The sequence below is a fragment of the Saccopteryx leptura genome, chromosome 5, assembly GCF_036850995.1.
Source record: "Saccopteryx leptura isolate mSacLep1 chromosome 5, mSacLep1_pri_phased_curated, whole genome shotgun sequence".
NCBI classification, from domain to species: Eukaryota; Metazoa; Chordata; class Mammalia; order Chiroptera; family Emballonuridae; genus Saccopteryx; species Saccopteryx leptura.
In genome coordinates, this window is record NC_089507.1 from 39,620,836 (window position 1) to 39,640,832 (window position 19,997).

The window sequence follows — 19,997 nt, forward strand, 5'->3', positions numbered from 1 at the left end:
AAAGACAGGGGACCCAGCCTGACCTATAGTGGCATAGTAGATAGAGTGTTGACCTGGAGTGCTGAGGTTGCTGGTTCAAAATCCTGGGATTGGCAGGTCAAGGCACATATGAGAAGCAATTACTAAGAGCTGATGTGTCCCAATCCTCCTGCCCCGTTTTCTCTCTCTCCTCTAAAATCAATAAATAATATCTTTTTTAAAAAGGCAGTAGACCCACACTTGATTTATGTAAATTTGAATTTTTATTGAGTATGTTTTTCATGTAGTTGGCAAGTCTGTAACATATCAAGAAAAAGACCCCAGTTTTATGTTCTATACAGATTAATTTGGGGCCTTGGGGAACTTCTAGTGCTACTGGATCAAATTGAAAGGGACTTGCTCAACCCTTTATAAAAGTCTTCACTATTCTTATTTGGAATAAAGTAGAAGACGCACTCTAGGATATATAAGCACTGAACAACTGAATGATACCTATATTCACAGAAACTCACAACCATATTTTATGCTGGCATTAATTTAAATGTTTATCTAGAACAGGGGTCTCAAACTCACGGCCCGCGGGCCGCATGCGGCCCGCCCACCAATTTTGTGCGGCCCGCAGACTGAAGTTTGATTAGTCTGCGGGCCGCGGGCCGTGAGTTTGAGACCCCTGATCTAAAAGAAACCAGTTGGATAAGCTAACATACACTAGATTCTTACAGTATCGAAGCTGCTCCTTCTAAGTCATGCATCTGCATTAAAACTATTAGTTCTGTTTTTGGCATTGAGATATCTGGTTTAAGATTGGGTACCTTTTGGGGTTACCTTTCATCTTTTGTATCTTTGTCATTGAGATTTTTTTTTTGCTTTGTTTTAAATTTTTTGTTTAATATTAAATTATTTTTAGCATCTTTGCTTGAATAATGAAGGAAAAGATCACCAGACACTAATTTCCAAGAGGTCCATTGGTTAGACAGGACAAATCTCAAGACCTGGGCAGTTCTTCCTAAATGCTACTCTTGTTCATTGTTAAAAGGTAGCCCAATATTTTGCAGAAGCAGCTGTAACAGGATGAGCTTGACCTGAATCCAGGACCCCAAACTGATAAGCCAGCCAACTGCAAAGAAGAAGAAATCACCATTTAATTAACCAAATAATGTACAAGCAGGAGCTAAGCCTCCCTTCTGGTAGACAGAGCTTTGGATGCCCTGTCGACTTGCTGCAAGCAAATAAAATACCGAAGGACAACCCCATCTGGTTCTTGAATAGAACACCTGAAAGTCCCAAACCCCCTGAGTTTGCTAACACACTGAAATAGTCATAGCGAAAAGTATGGAGAAAAAGTCTTAGTATTTCTAGTTAGGCCAAAAAAGGAAAAGATAAATATTTTCTTTAAAACATCAAAGTTAATATTTAATTTCACTATGGCTGGGGACAACAATGCCGAATGTCAGTCAGTGTCACTCTGTTCTGATGCACAGCGACTCAGCAAAGCGGTTTCGAGCTTTTCTATTTCTCTGTGTCATTTTCCCACTTGTTCGGCTTGCAGAAGTCCCAGTGCCGTTCCCCGCTGTCGGGGCTCGGTAGAGCGAAACTCCCTCCGGAGTCCAGGACGCTCCCGTCCGTCTCTGGCTCATCCAGGTACCGCCGTCTCATTTGCATCCCGTGAGGTGGTGACTAATGGTCTCGGATTCTTTCCCCACGTAAGCCTGGCTCGCAGTGAACCTATCGCAGTAACCTCGGACCCCACGCGTTCGGACGCCCCCCGGGCCGTCCCCTTGCCGTGTGGGGAGGGCAGGGACAGTTCCACACCCGTCCCTGTGGCCGGCTCCCGGCTTCTGAGCACCCCTCGGGAAGGGAGCCGGCCGGGGCGCGCCGCTCCGGGAGGGCGCAGAAGGGACCCCCGGGCCTCCGGTCCCTCGCGGAGGCGCCCAGCGGTTAGGGAGCGAAGGCGGGTGGGGCCGCGGCGCGGGTCCGAGCGTCCGAGCCGGCGGAGCATGTGACCACGGCGCGCGGGGCCGGGCGCGCAGTGCCGCGCGGCGGCGGCGGCGGGGAGAGCAATGGAGGCCGCGGCCGCCTGAGAGGCGGGTGCGCTGCTGGTGCCGCTGCGGGGGCTGCTGGTGCTGCGGGCAGCCGCGGGTGGGAGTCGCGGCCGCCGCCCGCGCGGGACCGCTCGTCTCTGTGCCGCCGCGCTTCCAGCCTCGGCGCGGGGCGAGGACCTCAGGTGAGCGCCCTCTCGGCTCGCGGCCGGGGCCAGACAATGGGGGCAGCGGGTGGGCTTCTCCCCTCGGCTCGCGACCCCCGGGCCCGGCTGCCGAGGCGACCGGGTGCCCGGAGACTCCCGACCTTGCCCTTGCCCTGGGAACGTGGGGTCGGCGCGGCGGGCGGTGGGCTTCGGGGCGGCGTCCCCGCGTGTGCGGTGCGGACACTCCCCGAGGAACCGGCGCGCGGCGTGCGCCGCTTTGGATCCCACTCGAGGGAACCTGAGGACGGGCAGCGCCCCGGGAACTGGCCGAGAGCATAGGACCTTCTCACTCCCTCTTTCCTTCCCGCGCCGCGGGTTCCTGCCCCGGGGTCCCCGGCGCGGCTTCCCGGTGGAGGCGGGGGACAGAGCGAGACTTCGCCGTCCGGGGTCTGGGACGCTGACCAGGGTCAGCCCTCGCCCCGCCGGAGCTGCAAGGCTTTGTTTAACCTCTGCCAAGTCATTTCGCACAAACTCTTGTTGCCCCAATTCTCCTGAGCCCGCGGTGTGATGGCTGAGGCAAGACAAAGGTCCCCCCTCTTTAGCAAGGGCTGGAACCGGGAGATTACATGCTGCCAGTGGTGGAAAATGTGTTTTCCTTATCTTCTCCCAGAGGTTCTGGCGATGGTTTTCCTGGTTCTATAACCGTCCTTTCTTGCAGAGGTCTGTAGCGGCGAGATTGCACCTCCTAACCCTACGGAGACGGTGGGTGGGGTACGCTTTTATTCATGGTTATCAGTAAACCGAAGGGCTAGCGGTCACATTTGATATTAGATACTCTCAGCAGAGCCATCGGAATCATTTTCTGGATTCTGAATTTTAAAAAAGAATATGTATATTTAAAGGCACATTGATTCCGTGGATGGGGGGGGGGGCGGAGAACAACACCTAGTTACTATGACCATGTGTTGTGAAATTTTAATATGGTTTTATGAATAATAGCCCGGAAACTGATCTGGTGTAGGTGAGGGAGTGTGTGTGTGTGTGTGTGTGTGTGTGTGTGTGTGTGTGTGTGTGTTCGGGGTGGGGGTGGTGATGGAGAGGGAGTCTTTGGAATACAAAGGATAATACAATTTTAGTAAAAGGTTCTTAGTAAATTTCCTGGAGCAAAATTTCAATTCATTAAGTTGTCATTAAATCATTGTTTCCCTGTAAAAATCACCTACAGTAGTTGTTGAATTATATATAAAATGGCTAACAATTATTTGGCATTGTATGTGACTCAGGAATCTGAATACAACAATCAATTTTGAGTAATTTTTAAGTCAACAAAGGAAGGACACCTTTACAGCTACCTCCTTTATTCTAAGAGAAAACTGAATTCTAGTTCAAGATACTCAACAGAAAATTGCCTGTAAGAAAAAGAATTCAAAGGCAAGTTTTTGAAAGAAAAACATTTTGAAAAACGCATCTTATATAATGGTTACATTATAGAGTACTTCAACTCAAAAATGTGAACGGAGAGCAATCATTCTACCACATCTCCCCTTTCCAGTATAATTTAAAATGCATTTTCTTTAAAACCTTATTTTTACACACCTCTGACACTGAGAAACTTTCACATTAAAGACTTAGCTTTACTTGGTGCTGGAGTTGGGAAGGTAATAGAGACGACATACTGAGGCAGCCTGTGTGGGAAACAGACATGCCATACACAGTACACCTCGTTTTAGCCAGCTTGGCTGTATTGCACTTCACAGGTGTTGCGTTTTGTTTGTTTGTTTGTTTTTACAAATTGAAAGCAAGTGCCTCCACCTACAAAAAGAGGTCATGGTCTGGAACTGAATCCACAGTACCTCTGAGGTTTGCCTGTAGCTCTTTGTAATTATAAAGCACTGTAATAAACCTAAGTTCATTGTTACTAGATGAGGAAGCTGTATTTTAGTTTTCTCTTACACGATTTTGGAAAAGTTAATTAAAATTAATATGAGATTCTCCAGGGCAAAGAATGATCTTTTAGTCGTTTTTTTTTTCTTTTTTTTTTTTGTAACCCACATTTCTAATCTGGTGAATAGTATGTACGTATTCAATAAATTGTTGTAGAAAGGACAAATTAATGAAAAAGAAAACACAAATGGTAAAACATGCATACAAAATCAAACTGGTTCACTTCTGCTAGTTTAATGAACATTTACTGAAGGCCTCCGGTGAGCCAGGAACGGCGTGGAGTGTTTCCACCAGCAGTTTATAACATCCTGATGACCTTCCTCTTCTGATCATACGCGATGGGTTTCTATGACGAATGGGGCCCCTTGGGTGGTAGTAATGATCATCTCATATAACCGAGTAGCACAAAGGAACATTCCACTTGTTATGTGTACATATACTTTCTCACAATGGCCTGTGGGGAAGCAGGGCAGATATTATCATTCCCGTTTTGTAGGTGAGGAAATCCAGACACAGCAAGATTAAATGACTTGCCAACTCCTTGCCACCAAAGCGCAGTGCCAGGGACCGAAGCTGGATCTCATGCCTCATGCTTTCAGCCCCGAGTCGCGCTGCCGTCTCCAAGATACATTGCATCTCCAGAAAATCACTCTGGAGTTGGGCCTCATGAAAAAATCCACCTTTTGAGTAACTTCTATATAAGACAAAGGTACATTTGACAGCCTAATACTTATGAAGTGGTTAAATGTGCAAGTTCTGGAGTCTGGTGACTAAATTCGAACCCTGGATTTCCCTTTACTAGCTCTGCATTCTTAGCAGGTGACATAATCTCTCTGAGCCTCAGTTTCCTCTTCAGTAAAATTGGGGGAGTTTAAGACTTACCTTATAGGATTTTGAGAAGGATGACATGAAATAGTATGTGTGTTTAGCACAGTGTTTGGGAGAAACTAAGCATTCAGTGTCAGCTAATTATTTTTACTCTTATTATGATATAATGTAAAGCAGTGGCTTTTCAACCTTTTTTTTGCACAATGGGAGATGCGATTTACTTTGCTCTCCTGTATACAGATACGTTACAAATGTATCTAATTTTTAAAAGAATTCATGAGTCAATACTTGGACTTCATTGGAGCATGCATTCTTATATTTTTATTTTATTTAGAACTGCTAGTTGAAATTCACCAAATGATTTAAATCCCATTAATGGGCTCACACCTACAGTTTGAAAAACACTAATGTAAAGGATAATCAGGTTAAGTGCATTAAAGAAAAATCTGTTATGGAATTTTTATATATTTCCTTCTAATGATATAACATCAGTTGGAATTTGAATATTAAATTATGCTCAATATGGGTTATTAAACACGTCCTAGTAGTCACAGTCATTCATTGAGACCATTGATTATGGTCTAGGTACGGCTAAGCAATCTATTATTAGATGTCTTCTGATTCAGTGCCTGTAGTTTGGCCTTGTGTTTCCATTTGATAATTCACAGTAAGATTCAAAGAAGTTTTAATAACTTGTTCAACATTATAAGTTAGTGAGATGAAGCAAGAATTCAAACTGAGTTCTGTTTGACTTCAGAGCTCTCTGTTCTCCTCTATACTCTGTTCTGATGTTCCCTCAGTAATTTTGAGAGAGAGAGAGAGAGAGAGAGAAAGGAAGAGGAGGAGGAGGAGGGAGGGAGGAGAGAGAGAGAGAGACAGAGACAGGAACGGAGAGAGATAAGAAACATCAACTCATAGTTATGGCACCTTAGTTGTTCATTGATTGCTTTCTCATACGTGCCTTGACCCAGGGGATTACAGCCGAGCCAGGGACCCCTTGCTCAAGTCAGCTACCTTGGGCTCAATCCAACAACCTTGGATTTCAAGCCAGCTACTTTTGGGCTCAGACCAGTGACCATGGGTTCATGTCTATGATCCCACACTCAAGCTGGTGACCCGTGCTCAAGCCGGATGAGCCCACGCTCAAGCCGGTGACTTTGGGGTTTTGAACCTGGGTCCTCAGTGCCCCAGGCTGACGCTCTATTCACTGCGCCACTGCCTGGTCAGGCATCATTTCTTAATTTAGGTAAATTTGAATGGCAATATTGAGAATTTATGTGTTGTGGTACATCTTTTATAGTTTCCTTTGAAAGAGGAATTTCTCAGTAAATAAAGTGAGAGAGTTTACTGGATAGACTAGTAACTTATTTTGACTTCACTGGTCTTTGATGTAAATACTTTAGAATACCTTTTCAGGTTTTTATGGGAGAGTCAATTGGTCAGTTTTATTGACCATCTGATGGTTTAATATATCTTCAGAAGAGACATGAAAGCTATGTAACTCTAAAAGGACTTTATTATAAATGATTGTCAGCTTTTGTTAAGGCACAAAATGAAGACTTCGGAACTACAAAGAGTACTTTATAGTATATTGATTTGTCTCAAAATCACCAGACAGTAAAGTATTTATTTTGTAAAATACTTGTAAGAAACCACCACTAACTGTCCTACTAATTTTTTTTTGTGTGTGTGTGTTTCAATTTCTGCAAGTGTTTCTTAAAAGTTAGCAGTTTCATTTTAAATTAATGACATTTCTGGGACTTTCCTGCTATTTTAAAAATATTGAGATAGAATTCAAGAATGTTAAGGAAATACATTTTATAAATAGTACTTAGAATGCACAAATAGATTATTTTAAATGACAGCGGAAAGACAAAGGCCACTTTCTTTCACACTATATCTTATAAATTGACTGTTGTATTGTCTGGTTTGCACATCGCTGTTGAAATGTAGGAGTGTGCCTTATAAATAAGATGATTATCAGGTGCTTAAAGACATATAAACATGCTCCTGCTTTTGCATTATAGCTGCTATGTGCCTGGAGATTTACACTTCTAATCATATATTTAAAGAGTTTGTTGAATTAAAGCTACTCTTTTCAAATTGCTAATTTTGACATCAGAGTTTGGGTAGGTTATGATGATATTTTAGACAGTAGCAGTTTCATGGTTTATCAATGTGGTTTGAGAATCTGTTTTATCAGTCTTCATTTTCTACAAAAATTAGGTAAGACTGAATGTGTTGTTTTGTTTATTGTTGAATATCAGACTTCGTGCTTAGGGTAGCCCTCAGAAAATTGTTTTGCTCCTAATGAAATTGTGTACAAATGCGGTTTTATGCTTATGGTTTATGCTTATTTTATTACCGTATTCCTTTTGTCTAACATTCAGCCCCTAATGGATTGGTATAGAACATTCCAGCAATTGAATGTTTGCTGTAATTTGTATATTTAGGCAGATACTAAACTCAGTTACTGTTACATTTTGTACTCCTTTCATTTTTGATGTGAACATTCTTAAGAGATAAAAGCAAAATCAACTTGTGCCAGTAGCTTTGAAGGCAGATATGTATGCATATTTTAGGTCTACGTATGTGTATGATTTCCACAGACATATGAGAAGTGCAGGTTTACAAACTCTTAATCCATAGGTTAAAAATTATTTTAAGTAACTTTGTGGAAATAAAAAAAGAAATGAGTAAAAACCTTGAAGAAATATTGAATTCCTTATAGTCATGTTGTCAGAAATATTTAAGAAGCCAAATAGCACAACCATTTGTAATAGCTTTTATGTTCTATTAAGTTTGTATATAAAAGGTGATTCATAAAAACGTCAAAAGTGAAAAGCAGAAATATTTTCAGATTTTAAAATCTTGATCGGCTCTTCCAGATGTTGGCAGAATTTTTCAAATAGTATACTTTGAGGCATAAGTGGAAATTTCAGTAAACTTGCTTCTGAAACCAGTATAGTATTAGATATTAAGTGGTTTAGGAAAGGATACAGAAACTTGATTTCTGAAACACTGGGAAATATTTAAATCAGAAGTGCTTAGTTCAGTAGAGACAGGTTGTTAGAATAGAATTCAAGAACATATAGCAGCTGCTTAGAGGAATTATTTACAGTAACAAGAAAGGAAGGACAACTTGCTAAAAAGGTGTTGCGCTTTTTACCAGGGAAGGTTAGAACAGCCCTCACAGTTCTACTGGCTGAGCCCCACTCACCTGGAGCGTGATTGGCTGCCACTGAGGGGGAGAAAGGGAGGAGGTGCAACAGAGAAACTTGGTTATTATTGCTATCTAGGGTAAGCTGGTTTCAATAAGTAATCAGTGAAAATTCTTGCATATACTTTCTAGCCCATGTTTCTTGGGAGAAATCAAAAGAAAAGGCCATGGTCCCAAGATCATTTCTTTTGGAAGAGGAAACATCAGCACTCCACTGTCAAAACCATTTATGTTCCCACGTGGGGGCCAGAGCTGATGTTCTTAGGGAAGTGTGTGACAGATTCCGCAGAGCTGGGAGGACACTGCTGATGAATTCCAGGCTGCTCGAAACTATTGCATTCCGGGTTTTTCTCACTTTAACAGTTTTAAATAAATTTGGTGACTTTTTGTCTACCAAAATATCATTGTGACAGACGTAATGAGCTTTCTTGGCTCTTCTGGTGAAGCTGCCCCAGCCATGTTTGTGATGGGTTAACTGTTTTCTAGACTTAATGAGGTCAGGGCCACAGGTTCAATTCCTGGGAAGGCCAGTTAGCTTTGCTTTGTTCTCTGATCTCCCGTGGAACTCTTCACCCAGACCAGCCATCTGGCGTAGGCAGATCATTGATCACAAAGGGACTAATAATGAGCAAGACAGTGTGGGAGGAGCAGCATGAAGCTTTCTCAGTGCAAGTTGTGTAATTAGAGAAACAATTCTAAAAGCATGTGCAAATTTGTGTTTCATTCATTATCTTAATGTGTAGAAGATAACATGGTTGTCAAATATTTTTCTTTGTCGTTTCTGTTGAACTCGCATTTTAAGTTTTTTTTCCTTGAGTTAGGATTTTTTAGAAGTCTCATTCATTCAGCAGTTGTACATTGTCCTGAATGTCCTTAACCTCCCTCTAGGTTTGTAGGACAGTGGCTGTGGTGGCAAGATCAGGGTGAGTCTGCAAGTAGGAGACCAGCCACCTACTCAGTTCGTCATAGATCCACTCCACTGAAATAAAAGATAAAAGTTAAAAGAAAGCAAAGGGCTATTTTTTTTTTTTTGTATTTTTCTGAAGCTGGAAACAGGGAGGCAGTCAGACAGACTCCGGCATGCACCTGACCGGGATCCACCCGGCATGCCCACCAGGGGGCGATGCTCTGCCCATCCGGGGCGTCGCTCTGTCACAACCAGAACCACTCTAGCGCCTGGGGCAGAGGCCAAGGAGCCATCCCCAGCGCCCAGGCCATCTTTTGCTCCAATGGAGCCTTGGCTGTGGGAGGGGAAGAGAGAAATAGAGAGGAAGGAGAGGGGGAGGGGTGGAGAAGCAGATGGGCGCCTCTCCTATGTGCCCTGGCCGGGAATCGAACCCGGGACTCCTGCACGCCAGGCTGGCGCTCTACCACTGAGCCAACCGGCCAGGGCAAAGGGCCATTTTGAATGAGAATAAATACACTGAGAATCTTCAGGGAAACATTTTATAGTTTTTCTAAGGATTCCTGATATACACATCTTGTATTTTCTGTATTAAAATCACTTATAGTGTTAAGAGAAATGTCAGCAGTCATCTAGACCTGTACTGTCTCATACAGTATCCACTGGTTCCATGGGGCTGTTGAGCATTTAAATGTGGCTGTCCACACTGAGACATACTATAAGTTTCAAACACTTGGTTTGGAAAAAATATGTCATTAATAAATTAAAAATAGTGATGACATATGAAAATAGTGTTAGTGATGTTAGATTGAATAAAACATCAAAATTAATTTTACTTGTTTTTAACTCTAAAGTATGCCTACTAGAAAATGAAAAATTACGTATCTGGCTCACATTTGTGGTTTGCATTATATTTCTATTGGGCACTGCTGTTCTAGAACAACCCATCATTTTATAGATAAGAAGGCTAAAGTTCAGAAGTTAAGTAACTGAGCCAAGTACCTTCCATTGCCTGTAACCTCTCCCTGCTAATAGGTTAGGTGCTCAAGAAGATGGAGCACTTTAAGACCATTTAGTCCATGATAATTACCATATGTTGTAAGATCTGTGCCTGAGTCATTGCATATTAGGTCTAATGCCAGTTCGTGTGTATATGTTTGTGTGCACAGACATATGTAGAAAGGGGATTTGATTTTTTTTAACGTTTAGGCTCAGTTTTACCTTCCTATGTAGGTCAGAGGCCCTACAGCTTTATTTACTTCTGAGAAAAGAACATTAAAATAGTAGACATTAACAGTTGTAACTCTGGGATGAATGAGATATGTTGCTCATTCAAATGGGTGCTTTAGTATGTATTTCTTTCTTTTTATTTTTATTTTCCTGAAGTGAGAACTGGGGAAGCAGAGAGACAGACTCCTGCATGAGTCCAACCGGGATCCACCCAGGATGCCCACCAGGGGGCAATGCTCTACCCATCTGGGACATTGCTCCATTGCAACTGGAGCCATTCTAGCACCTGAGGTGGAGGCCATGGAGCCATCCTCAGCGCCCGGGCCAACTTTGTTCCAGTGGAGCTTTGGCTGCAGAAGGGAAAGAGAGAGATAGAGAAAAAGGAGAGAGGGAAGGGTGGAATAGCAGAGGGGCGCTTCTCCTGGGTGCCCTGACCAGGAATCGAACCCAGCACTTCCACATGCCAGGCCGAAGCTCTACCACTGAGCCAAATGGCCAGGGCCTGTATTTCTTATCACAAAGAAGATTTCAGATGGTTTTGATTGAACCTGGATGGAAAAGCAGGCTGCATCTCTTTTGGATGGAGACAAGCTGAGTGAAGAGAGATTGCTTAGCCTGTGTTCTAAAGAAAGGGTTTATGAGCAGTTAGTTACTACCTCTGAACCGTGGATGCTCCTGATGTCCCAGTCAAGGAAGAGATAGCCAGAGTTAGCTGCTGCAAACCCCTGTGGGCTTCCTGTCAGTTTTGTGAAAACGTGGTCTTTAATTGGCACAGATAAGAAGGAAGAAAACCCCAGGACCAGATTTCTTATTTTCAGTTGATTTTTGTTTTCCAAATCAATGTAGGTAGCTCAAGTTAACATCTTAAATATGTTCCTTTTATGCAGCTTCAAATCCAGTCTTTCTTTTTGACCCACACAGAGTTCTAAGTCATAGTGAGGTTGTAATCAGTGACCCAAGGACAACTAAGGTCTTTGTCAGGCAACCTCTGATATTTCAATTAATTTCATTATCCATACTAGGTTGTAGTGTGCATGAATTTACCTTCAAGAAGGGTTTGATGGAGGTTGAAAGAAAGTACGTAACTGATTCCAGAATGGTGGCTTATAAAAACATTTCCAGATTGTCATTTTCCTATGCTTTTTGTCTGTTACAAACAACCGCAGTTGAGCCTAGGCACAGAATAACAAAACAAGATAGCAATCTGAATGGTTCCCTTTAAGTAAGTCAAAAAAGTAATTGTCCCCTTTGGTATGAAGTTTAATGCAAAGTGACACGACCATCCACATCCCATCCAGCCCAAGTCAACAAAAACCCCGTTTATGTCGTGTCAGCACACGTGTACTGTGCACACACCATATGCTGGACACCATGAGCAGAGCAGGAAAAGAACGAAGTTTGGGGGAGTACAGATCCTTTGAATGCGACAATGGTAGACATCAGCCCAAAGCATTCATAACTTTTGTTGTCTTCTAATACGGGAAAAGAATGTAGCATTATTATAGAACACGTAGAACAAGTGCATTATGATTAATACTATACAATCCACTAGCGATTTCCTGTGCTGTCACGTTAAATGTCATCTCCCATTTCTAGCACTAACTGATTTCCCCTCTGTAGTACTGGGGTAGTTGATCAGGGTACTGAGATGTTTGTCATCACATTGGGGATCATATTGAACCTGGGAGGGTAGCACATGCCCCTGTATTCCCTCCTCTTCTCACGGTTCCAGCTGTTTATACAAGGCATTGTGGAGTTGGTAGCACATGCCCCTGTATTCCCTCCTCTTCTCACGGTTCTAGCTGTTTATACAAGGCATTGTGGAGTTGGCAGTAGATATGAAAATGAAAAGAACCCACAGTCTAGTAGAAAAGAAAGACCCAGCAGAATGTCAAGGGTGCTATGAGAGGGGGTCATAGCGCTTTGGGACTCAGTAAGGAGTGAGTATGCTGACGAGAAGGGTAGAATGCGGAAGGATAAGGAGGAAAGTCACAGAGGAAGTGATATTTGAGTTGGGTCTTGAGAGATAGGTAGAATTTTGAGATGGAAAGGGGGTGAGAAGCTATTCCAGAGGGAGGAAGCAGAGTGAGCAAGGATGTCGCCAGCATGAAGCTGTGGGGCGCTGAGGCTGCAGGAACTTCGGGCGTGGAAGGGAGTGGCAGGAGGTGAACCTAGAAAAGTGAGTCAGGCAAACTTCGGAGAGATTTGGAAGGCAAAGAGAGCTGACATTTACTAGGCAACGGGGAGCTATCAAAAGCAGGGAATGGCATAATTGCATCTCCTTTGGAAGGATGAATGGGAGTTAAGAGGCCCTGTTCCAAGGTCAGCTGTCCCTCTAATTAGCTTAGTGTGACCTTGGGCAAGTACTTCACTCCTCTGAGCCTCAAATAAACTCAGGTATGACATAACAGGTTTGGGCAGGAGTTATTCAGTCTATCAGTAAACAAACGCAGTTGCTACTAAGGGCCCGATCTGTGCCTGGTGCTGTTTGTTGTTGGTGCTGGGACGCAGGGCAAACACAGGGCCCCTGTGCTATGGAGGTGATACGCCGAGAGAGACAGACGATAAACAGTAAGCAAATCAGTATACAGTAGACTGGCAGCTCCTGAGAAGAGCTTTGAAGAAAGTAAAACTGAGTTAGCAGAGGAAAATGTGGTGCTGTTTTTAGACAGAGCAGCCGGAGAACTTTGAATGAAGTGGAAGAAGCCATGGAAATGTTTGGAATCGCTTCGCAAAACTGAAGGTGTAATTAAGTGAACAGCTCTGGGAGTTCAATCTCGTCAATACTGATTTAAATCAATTTCCATGTAGATGTTCTTACAGTTCCACTGATATGTATGGTTATTGATGGGCAGACTGTTTTTAGCACTGTACCTTTTAAGTATAGCTTGGCTAGGTACAGCGGAATTGCATGTTAGAAAACAATTTCTTCGGTGTTCTGGAAAGATGCCACCCGTGTTGATAATTTGGATGCTATCCGTCTCCCTCAGCATATTAGCCATCTCAAACCTCTACGGCTTCTGGAAGGGGGGTGGTGCTAACATTTAACTGACCAGATTTAGGGTAGTAAATGCTCAATATGTTGAATAGCTCTTCCAAGATATTTTCATATAAATTAAAGTTAAGTGGGAGCTCTGGGACAGCCCTGCTTTAATTAGAGTTGGAAAGCATCTTAGGAGACCATTTCTGCCTGTCAGAACCATAACAGTGGCATTTTGATTTTTTAAAAGAATCATTAATAATCTGAGTCTTCCCTGAGGTCTTAAAGTTTGGTTTCTAGATGATTCTTGTCAAGTGAAAGGCAGAAGAATGCAAACATTCTTCTTTGGCCCTGTATAGCCAGTAGTCACAGCCACCATCACAGCTGCCTGGCCCGTGCAGGTTTGCATTTGATTTGAACAGACGGTAATGAAACAACGGAGCCAAAAACTGGTGGGCTATTAGCTTTAATCCTAGCTTGCACCCGGTGGGCAAGAAATTCACACAGTGGGAAAACACTTCCCTTTCCATTCAGGGCTCCCAAAGCCACTGACTTATCCGAGTTTTCTAGAATCAAAGGTTTCTAGCTCACCAGCCTTATTCACCTCTGTTCCTTATCTCCTTCTCTCTGCACAAACTCTGCACAAACTGGCTTCTCCTTCAGCACTCCACCATCTAGGCTGCTTCTCCTCTCCTCCACGTGGCCTTTCTCTGCTCTCCTCCTGCATGGGCTCCTCTGCCCCATTTTATAGTGTAGAAATCAAAACCTTTAATCCAATGTATAAACAAGGAAGTCTCTGATACACAGTCACTTATTTGAGGCATACTGGGATTCCTCATGAGAGTGCACCACCCTACATCATGCAACAGTCAAGGGTGTGGGGAAAAGCTTAGTATTAAAACTAAGCCTTAGGCTGTAAGGACCCTGCCTGCTTACAGCCTGTCCCCCCACACCCAATGCAAACTATAAGTGAGCAAACATATCTATCATATTTACAACCTAATTTGACCAACAGGCCCCAAACCTTTTTCTTGGAGATAGCAGCAGGAGAATATGCCTAAAACTGACTTGTTCTTTATATGAGGTATTAGTTTGGGAGATCTGTACTTAACCATTTTATTTATCGAGGACCATTGCCATAGAATTTTAAATAGATTTCCCACAAATTGCGTTTGCAGGTTGGGAAGCTAGAGTGGAAGACTGTAGTTTAGAGACAGTGTAAGCTGTAATCCTTACAGTGGCCTGGAATCCAAGCTATGTTGCTTTGTTTCCTTGCTTAGTAGTTCACAGCCAGTGAAACTGGCCCTGCTCTGAATTATTTAAATCGCACTATCTTTTAAGGTACTTAAAAGGAATTGTTATAGAACTGAGTGACTTACAAATTTGGGGCTTACACATGTATTTTTGTTCTTCATTTTCCCTTTTACTAAAGAAAGAAGTACCTCTGATGTCTTTGGTTCTGCCTTCTGGTTGTTTATAATCTCTGCCCAAATTACTTCATTCTGCCAGTCCCTGTTGTTACATGATTTATCTTTTAAAAATTAAATTCTCATTATAGTTCCTTCATGCATCTGTCTTACCTAGAATGTTTAGTTATTTGGTATAGAGCTGGAGGAAGGGAAGGGAAGGGAAGGGGTGGGGAGGGAGGGGAGGGGAGGAGGAGGGAGGGAGGAGGGAGGAAGGGAGGAAGGGAGGAAGGAAGGAAGGAAGGAAGGGAGGGAGGGAGGAAGGAAAGGAAAGGGAGGGGAGGGGAAGGGAAGGCAAGGGAGGGGGAAGGAGGGGAAGGGAAGGGAAGGGAAAGGAAGGGAAAGGAAGGGAAAGGAAGGGAAGGGAAGGGAGGGGAGGGGAGGGAAGGGAAGGGAAGGGAAGGAGGGGGGAGGAAGGAAGAAGAGGGAGGGAGGGAGGGAGGGAGGGAGGAAAGTCAGTTTGAACATTGTACTAACATGTCATATTAGCGTTTGATTTACTTATATCTGAATGTTTAATATTGTTTTTTCCTCAAATATTAAAATATTTTATAGTAAAATTTATATAACACAAAATTTACCATTTTAACCATTTCTAAGTGTACAATTCATTAGTACAGTACAGTGTACAGTACTGTAGTACAGTAATTAGTACATTCAAAGTCTCACAACCATCACTGCTATCCATTTCTAGAACTTTTTAATCATCCCAAGCAGAAACTCTGTATGTATTAAAAAAATAATAACTCATTTCGACCTGCCCCTGGTAACCTCTATTCTAGTTTCTATGGATTTGACTATTCTAGATACTTTATATAAGTGGGGTCATGTGGTATTTGCCCTTTTATGGCTGACTTATCTCACTTAGCATAATGTTCTCAAGGTACATCCATATCGTAGCATATATTAGGCCTTACTTCTTTTTATGGCTGATGAATAAGATTCCATTGTATGTATATAAATTTTTTTTTTTAAAGTCTGTTATCTGCGCCTGACCAGTGATGGTGCAGTGGATAAAGCGTCGACCTGGAACACTGAGGTTATCGGTTTAACCCTGGGCTTGCCAGGTCAAGGCACATATGGGAGGAGCTTCCTGCTACTCCCCAGCCTTCTCTCTCTCTTCTCTAAAATGAATAAAGTCTTTAAAAAAATAAAAATATCCATTATCTGTTGATGGACATTTGGGTTGTTATCCACTTTTTGAGTATTGTGAATAATGCTGCTATGAGCATTGATGTATAAGTACCTGTTTGAGTCCCTGTTTCCAATTCCTTTGAATACGTACCTAGGAGTGTAATTGCTGGTTCATATGGTAACTCTGTGTTTAACTTTTTGAGTGCCTGCCTGTTTTTCATAGTTTCTATACCATTTTGAATTCTCACCAGCAATGCACAAGGTTTCCAATTTCTCCACAGTCTCACTTATTATTCTTACTTGTTGTAACAAGTAATATTTTATTATATGTATATACTTTTTTCTTAATTATCTGTTGATGGAGTTTTGGTTGTTTCTATGTTTTAGCTATTGTGAATAATGCTGCTATGCACAGGATGTACAAATACCTCTTCAAGACCTTGCTTTCAATATTTTTGGGTATTGAAAAAAAGTGGCATTGATGGGTCATATAGTAATTATATTTTTAATTTTTTGAGGAGCTGCCATGTCAGCCATACCATTTTACATTTCTGCCAACAATGCACAAGGGTTCCAGCTTCTCCAAATCCTCTCCAACACTTACTGTCTTTTTTTTCTTTTTTTTTTTATAATAGCCATCCTGACAGGTATGAAGTGATATCTCACTGTGGTTTTGATTTGCATTTCCCTAATGATTAGTGATGCTGAGCATCTTTTCATGAGCTTACTGGCCATTCCTATATCTTTTTTATTAATGTTTATTCAATTCCTTTGCCCAGTTTTATTTTCTTTTTCCTTTTTCCAAGTGAGGGGAAGGGAGATAGTGAGACTGACTCCTACATATGTCCTGATCAGGATCCACCCGGCACTCCTGTCTGGGGAAGATGCTTGAATTAATCAAGCTATTTTTAGCACCTGAGACTGATACACTTGGACCAACTGAGCTGTCCTCAGCGCCTGGGTCAACACTTAAACCAATTGAGACACTGGCTGCAGGAGGGAAAGAGGGAGAGAAAGAGGGGAGGGAGGGGAGAGGAGCAGATGGTTGCTTCTCCTGTGTGCCCTGACTGGGAATTGAACCCAGGATATCCATATGCCGGGTCAATGATCTGACCACTGAGCCAACTGGCCAGGGCATTTGCCCACTTTTGAAAAGGATTGTTTGTTTCTTTGTTGTTAAGTTCTAGAAGTTCTTTGTATATTCAGGGTATTAATCCCTTGTATGATTTGTAAATATTTTCTTTCATTCTGTGCATTGCCTATTTACTCTGCAGATAGTGTTTTGATCCACAAAATTTCTAAATTTTTATAAATTGTAATTTGTCTATTTTTGTTGTTATCTGTACCTTTGGTGTCATTTCCAAGAAATCATTGCCAAATCCAATGCCATGAACCTTTTGTCCTACGTTTTCTTCAAAGTGTTTTATTGTTTTGGGTCTTGCATTTTGGTCCTTCATTCATTTTGAATTACTTTTTATATATGGTGTTAGGTAAGGGTCCAAATTCATTTTTTTACAAGTGCATATCTCATTTTCTAAGTACTATTTGTTGAAGACTGTCCTTTGCCCATTGAATGGTCTTGGCACCCTTGTCAAAAATCATTTGACCTAATAGGTGAGGGTTTATATCAGGCCTCTCTATTTTATCTAATTGGTAAACATATCTGTCTTTATGCTAATACTATGCCGTTTTTATTATTGTATCTTTGTAGTAAGGTTTGCATTCAGGAAGTGTGAGTCCTTGCTTTTGTTCTTCAAGATTGTTTTGGCTCTCGGGAGCCCCTTCAGGCATCCCCAAACTATGGCCCGTGGGCCACATGCGGCCCCCTGAGGCCATTTATCCGGCCCCCTTGCTGCACTTCCGAAAGGGGCACCTCTTTCATTGGTGGTCAGTGAGAGGAGCACTGTATGTGGTGGCCCTCCAACAGTCTGAGGGACAGTGAACTGGCCCCCTGTGTAAAAAGTTTGGGGACCCCTGCAATCCATATGAATTTTAGGGTGAATTTTTCTTTTCTTTTTTTTCCTTTTTTTTTTTTTCTGAAGTTGGAAACGGGGAGGCAGTCAGACAGACTCCCGCATGTGCCCGACTGGGATCCACCCGGCACGCCCACCAGGGGACAATGCTCTGCCCATCTGGGGCGTCACTCTGTTGCAACCAGAGCCATTCCAGCGCCTGAGGCAAAGGCCACAGAGCCATCCTCAGTGCTGGGCCAACTTTGCTCCAAATGAATGGAGCCTTGGCTGCTGGAGGGGAAGAGAGAAACAGAGAGGAAGGAGAGGCGGAGGGGTGGAGAAGCAGATGGGCGCTTCTCCTGTGTGCCCTGGCCGGGAATCGAACCCGGGACTCCTGCATTCCAGGCCGACGCTCTACCACTGAGCCAAACGGCCAGGGCCAAATTTTTCTATTTATGCAAAACAAATCATTAGGATTTTGATAGGGATTGAATTGAATCTGTAGATCACTTTGAATAGTATTGACATTTTAACAATATTCAGTCTTCCAATCCATAAACGTGGGATATGTTTTCATTTATTTATGTCATCTTTAATTTCTCTCAGCAGTGTTTTGTAGTTTTCATTATACAAGTCTTTCACCTTCTTGGTTAAGTTAATTCCTAAGTATTTTATTCTTTTTGATGCTATCATAACTGGAGTTATTTTGTAGTTTTTTTAATATTGTTTATTGTTTGTGTATAGAAATACAGCTAATGTTTGTGTGTTTACTTTGTATCCTACTCTGGTGAATCCATCTATTGGTTTTATCAACCTTTTTGTGGAGTCTTTAGGATTTTCTACATATAAGATCTGCAGACAGATTATTTTACTTCTTTCTTTACAGTTTAAATGCCTTTTATTTCTTTAATATAAGTGGTGAAAGCACAAAACAGTGTGCAGATGATGTGTTATAGAATTGTGCACCTGAATGCTGTATGATTTTATTAACAAGTATTACCCCAATATATTCAATAAAAAGGAAAAAAATTAAAAAAATATAAATTACATTTACTGAGATTTAATTTGTGGTCTAATATGGTCTATCCTGGACAATATCCCATTATGAAAAGAATGTATAGTATATGCTATTATTGGATAGAGTGTCCTATATCTCTTTTAGATCTAGTTGCTTTATTATCTTAAGTTTTCTGTTTCCTGACTTATCCTCTGTCTGGTTGTTTTATTTATTATTATGAGTGGGATATTGAAGTCTCCAACTAGTATTATAGAAATGTCTTTATCCCTTTAGTCTGTCAGTTTTGCTTCATATATTTTGATGGTGTGTCATTTGATGTGGTTTTATAATACTGTTATATCTTCTTGGTATATTGAACCTTTTTTTAAAAAAATTTTACTTTTATTAACTTTTAGAGAGGGAGAGAGTGAGAGAGAGAGAGAGAGAGAGAGAGAGAGAGAGAGAGAGAAAGGGGAGGGAGGAGCAGGAAGCATCAACTCCCATATGTGCCTTGACCAGGCAAGCCCAGGGTTTTGAACAGGTGACATCAGCATTCCAGGTCGACACTTTATCCACTGCGCCACCACAGGTCAGGCTATATTAAACCTTTTAATATATAATGTCCTCCTTTGTCTTATAACTTTTTATAGATTTAGAATCTATTTTTTCCAATATTAGTACAGCTATCCCTGTTCTCTTTTGGTTACTATTTTCATGGAATATCTTTTTCCATCATGTTACTTTTACCCAGTTTGTATCTTTGACTCTCAAGTGCGTCTCTTGTAAGATAGTATGTAATTGGATCATATATTTTTATTAACCCTGCCAATCTCTGTCTTTTGATTCAAGAGTTTAATTCAATTACCATTTAAGTAATTACTGATAAGGGGGTACTTTTGTCATTGTGCTACCTATTTTATATGTGCCCTATAGGTATTCTGGTCCTCATTTCCTATATTATTGTCTTCTTTTGTATTTAGTTGATATTTTGTAGTGAAATGTATACACTTATTTCTCATTTCCTTCTATGTATATTTGATAGGCTATTTTTTTGTGTTACCATGGTGATTACATTTAACATCGTAAAGTTATACCACGCTAATTTGGTTTTATACCAGTTTAACTTCAAAAATATGTAAACACTGTGCTCCTTTATAGCTCTGTCCCCACCACTTTCC

The 19,997-nt window shown here is 41.9% G+C and overlaps 1 protein-coding gene and 1 non-coding gene across 4 annotated transcripts in view; one reads left to right on the forward strand and one right to left on the reverse strand.

Annotated features, from left to right (window-relative positions):
- The first annotated feature begins 2,087 nt into the window (after nucleotides 1-2,087).
- The window catches only part of CRACD (capping protein inhibiting regulator of actin dynamics), a 270,250-nt gene continuing 252,340 nt past the window's right edge, over nucleotides 2,088-19,997 (forward strand). For 2 of the 3 annotated variants that reach the window (XM_066385545.1, XM_066385548.1), the window contains exon 1: nucleotides 2,088-2,203. The gene's annotated coding sequence lies outside the window, so the exon portion shown is untranslated. Of the gene's footprint in view, nucleotides 2,204-12,843; nucleotides 12,862-19,997 lie in introns of those variants that run through there. The other variant, XM_066385546.1, reaches the window with a different exon arrangement.
- TRNAS-GGA (transfer RNA serine (anticodon GGA)) lies at nucleotides 18,187-18,262 on the reverse strand. Its single transcript has one exon. It is a non-coding gene; the product is annotated as a tRNA-Ser (tRNA).